Here is a 4,766-nt window from a genome sequence, read left to right on the forward strand (position 1 = left end):
CCGGTAGTTCCTCAAACTGTTAAAAATGCAGTCACCATTTGACCCAGCAATTTTATTCCTAAGAGAAATGAAAACTTATATCCACATAATAACACAAACATAAATGTTTATTTTAATATTATTCATCATAGCCAAAAGTTGAAAAAAAAAAACCAAATATCTACCAACTGATGAATGCATAAACAACATGTGGTAAATCCACACAATGAAATATTATTCAACCATAGAAAGGAATGCAGTACTGATACATGCTACGACGTGGATGAACCTTGAAGACATTATGTTCAGTGAAAGAAGCCAATCAGAAGACACCACATATTATATGAATACATTTATATGAAATGTCCAAAACAGGAAAACATATAGTAACAGAGAGTAGACTAGTGGTTGCTTAGGGCGGAGATATTTGGGGACAGGAGGATAACAGCTGTGGAGCATTGGGTTTCTTTTTTGGGGGTGATAAAAATATTTTAAAATTGATTGTGATAATGGCTGTACATATCTATGGATATACTAAAAACCATTGACTTGTACATGATTTTTAAAAATTTTTAATTGCTATGGGTACATCATAGGTGTATATATTTATGGAGAACATGAGATGTTTTGATACAGGCTTGCAATGTGAAATAATCAGATCAACTTGTACCCTTTAAATGTGTGAAATGTATGGCATGTGAATCGTATGGTACGCGAATTCTATTACAATAAAGCTGTTATCTAAAAATAAAAAATTAAAATAAGTAAAAAAAGATGCCCTTTCCATGGTAGAAACAGTTCAGTGTGGCTGGGCTCAGTGGCTCATGCCTGTAATCCCAACACTTTGGAAGGCTGAGATGGGTGGATCACCTGAGGTCAGGAGTTTGAGACCAGCCTGGCCCACATAGTGAAACCCTGTCTTTACTAAAAATACGAAAATTAGCCGGGTATGGTGATGGATGCCTATAATCCCAGCTACTCGGGAGGCTGAGGCAGGAGAATCTCTCGAACCTGGGAGGCGGAGGTTGCAATGAGCCGAGATTGCGCCATTGCACTTAAGCCTAGGTGACAGGAGCAAGACTCCGTCTCAAAAAAGAAAAGAAAAAAGAGTTTAATGTAATTAATCAGCCATCAGCAGACTGGTTAATTATCCTGAGGAATGGTGCAATAAATCATTGCTAATTATAGTCATCCTACAGTGCTAAAGAATGCTAGAAGTTATTTTTCCTATCTAGCTGTAATAATGTATCCATTTGCCAACATCTTCCTATCCCCTTCAACCCCATCCAGCCTCTAGTAATCACTATTACATTCTCTACTTCTGTGATATCAACTTTCTTAGTTTCCACATATGAATGAGAATATGTGGTATTTATCTTCTCATGCTTGGCTTAATTCACTTACCATAATGTCCTTCAGGCTCATTAATGCTGCCAAGAATGACAAGATTTCATCATTTTTACGGTGGAAGAGTATTCCACTGTGTATCTATACCACATTTTCTTTATCCATTCATCTCTTGAAAAACACTTAGGTTGATTCCATATCTTGGCTATTGAGAATGGTGCTGCAAGTCTGCCAGACTCAGAACTTACCCACCTAGACAGACCAAGCAAGAATATAGTAGGCTCCCCCATCTATTTCATTTCGAGGCATACCATGATAAACGAGTGAATGCCAAAGGTCTCTTTGAGTCAGATTATTCTTATTACTATTTTGACTTCACTATCAACTATAGTAACCATGCGTACCTTTTCTTCAGCATGTAAGTACAGATATCTCTTTGACATACTCATTTCCTGTCCTCTGAATATACACCCTAGAGTGTATTGCTGGACCAGAGATAGGATAGTTCTATTTTTAGGTGTTTTTAAGGAGCCTCCATACTGTTTTCCATAATGATTGTACTAATTTACATTTCCACCAACAGAGTATAAGAGTTCCTTTTCCTCTACATCCTTGCTAGCTTTTGTTATTTTTTCTCTTTGATAACAGCCATTCTAAGTGAAGTGAGATGATATCTTACTGTAGTATCAATTTGCATTTGACAGATGATTAATGATGTTGAGTGTTTTCATATATACTTGTTGGTCATTTGTATGTATTCTTTTGAGAAATGCCAATTAGATAATCTGCTGATTTAAGACTCCTTGAGGATATCTTGTAAGGCTACTCTAGTGGTGATAAATTCCCTCAGTTTTTGCTTGTCTGGGAAAGACTTTATTACTCCTTCATTTCTAAAGGATAGATTTGCTGTTACAATATTCTTGGCTCCTTTTTTTCTTTCATCACTTGGAATATATCATCCCATCAGTCCTGTAATATAAGGTTTCTGCTGAGAAGTCTTCTGTTGATCGAATGGGAATTCCCTTATATGTGACTTAATACTTTTCTCTTGTTGTTTTTCAAATTCCCTCATGGTCTTCAGCTTTTGACAGTTTGACCAGAATGTGCCACAGAGAGGACCTTTTTGGGCTGAATCTATTTGGAGACTTTTGAGCATTCTGAATTTGAATGTCCATACCTTTCCCAAGACTTGGGCAGTTCTCAGCTATTACTTTATTACATAGGTTTTCCGTGTCTTTTCCCGCCTCTTTTCCTTTTGGAACCCCCAAAATTTGAATATCTGTTTGCTTAACAATGTTCCATAGGTCTTGTAGGCTTCCTTCATTCTTCATTTCTTTCTTTCTTTATTTTTGTCTGATTGAGTTATTTCAACAGACCTGTCTTCAAGTTTAGAAATTATTTATTCTGCTTGACCTAGCCTGTTGTTGAAGCTCTCAATTATATTTTTAATTTCATTTATTGGCTAGACTCGGTGGCTCACGCCTGTAATTCCAGCAGTTTGGGAGGCCAAGGTGGGCAGATCATGAGGTCAGGAGTTCGAGACCAGCCTTGCCAACACGGCGAAACTCCGTCTCTACCAAAAATACAAAAATTAGCTGGGCGTGGTGGCAGGGGCCTATAATCCCAGCTACTCAGGAGGCTGTGGCAGGAAAATTGCTTGAACCCGGGAGGCAGAGGTTGCAGTGAGCCAAGATCATGCCATTGCACTTCAGTCTGGGTGACAAGAGCAAGATTCTGTCTCAAACAAACAAACAAAAAATTCATTTGTTAATTATTCAGCCCCAAAATTCATTTGTGGTTCTTTTTTTATGATATCCATCTCTTTGATGAAAGTTTTCATTCAGATCATGAACTGTTTTCCTGATTTTTTTTTTTTTTTTTTAGATGTCTCACTCTGTTGCCCAGGCTGGAGTACGGTGGCACAACCTTGGCTCACTGCAACTTCCGCCTCCAGGGTTCAAGCAATTCTTCTGCCTCAGTCTCCTGAGTAGCTAGGACTACAGGCATGCACCACCATGCTTGGCTAATTTTTGTATTTTTAGTAGAGATGGGGTTTCGCCATGTTGGCCAGGTTGCTCCCAAACTCCTGACCTCAGGTGATCCACCTGCCTCAGCCTCCCAAAGTGCTGGGATTACAGGCGTGAGCCACCGCGCCCAGCCCTGTTTTCCTGATTTTGTTGAATTGTCTATTTGTATTCTCTTGTATCCCATCAAATTTCCTTAAGATCATTTGAATTCTTTTTTGGGAATTGCACAGATGCTCTTTTCTTTGGGGTCTATTATTGGAGGATTATTGTGTTCCTTTAAAGGTGTCAAGTTCTTGCTTTTTCATGTTTCTTATGTTCCTACACATCTGGTGTAATAGTTACCTCTTCCAATTTTATGGAGTAGCTTTCATAAGTAAAGACTTTTTCCTGTATATGTATCCTACGGTGTTGGTTGTGTAGGATGCTTTGGCTGTGGTTCTGGATGAACACAGTAGTATGATCTCCATGTGACTTCTTTGGCTATAATTAAAGTCAGCAGTGTCTATGAATACTTCAGTGGCCTAATATTCAGGTGTTTGAGGGGGCAGTGGTGTGGTTTTGCTGGAGGAAGGAGCTGGGTGAACCCTAGGGAAGTGTGCACTGGGCATGGGGGCTCTGCTAGTTGTGAGGCAGCATTGCCATCAGTGATGGGCACCAGACAGACAAGTCCTTGGTCCCTGAGGGATTTGCACATTGGCTCCCCATGTTTTGGGGGCTGCTATTCTGCTGTGATAGATTGCCTGTTCCCTGAGGTGTGGGGCACTGCATGAGTTCAAATGCTGGGGTCATAGCTGTACTTCTGGATCTAACCGGTGTTGTGGCATTGCACCCTTTTGTGTGGACATGGTGGAATAACAGAAGGACCCCAGGGATGTGGAAACGCAGGGGCTATTGGACCCCAGGGCAGAATGCGCTATAGCAGTGGGCTCTGTTCTCAAAATAACCCTGTGTGGTAGCAGCCTGGGTCTTTGGGAGTGCGGCCTCAGTGTGAGTTCCTTCTGTGTAGCCATGTGGATTCTAGGCAGCTCCCTAGACTGGGTTTCAGGCCTGTGAGGACCATGAGGTCCTCTTATAGCTAGGATTGCAGGCAAGGACTGCACGGCACCTCTCACTTACCTTTTACCTGAAATGGGGTGTCCTCTTGGCTCTGCACCAATACTGCTCAGGTGCTTTGCTTCCCTCTCTATGCTGCCATCACCATGTTGTGAGTTTTTGTCACTGTTTTGCTGAACTCCAGTGTTTTCTCTTAGACACTCTACACAGCTGAGTGTTGGGCACTTCTGGTCAGCCATCTTGATGACCTCCACTAGAGTTTCTAACCTACAAAGAAGAGCCACCACAGAGCTCTTCAAGGATGCTAGGCCTCTCCTTCATAACTTTATTTCTGATAGCTAGGGTGAAAGTTGAGTCCCC

The sequence above is a fragment of the Mandrillus leucophaeus genome, unplaced genomic scaffold, assembly GCF_000951045.1.
Source record: "Mandrillus leucophaeus isolate KB7577 unplaced genomic scaffold, Mleu.le_1.0 Scaffold238, whole genome shotgun sequence".
NCBI lineage: Eukaryota > Metazoa > Chordata > Mammalia > Primates > Cercopithecidae > Mandrillus > Mandrillus leucophaeus.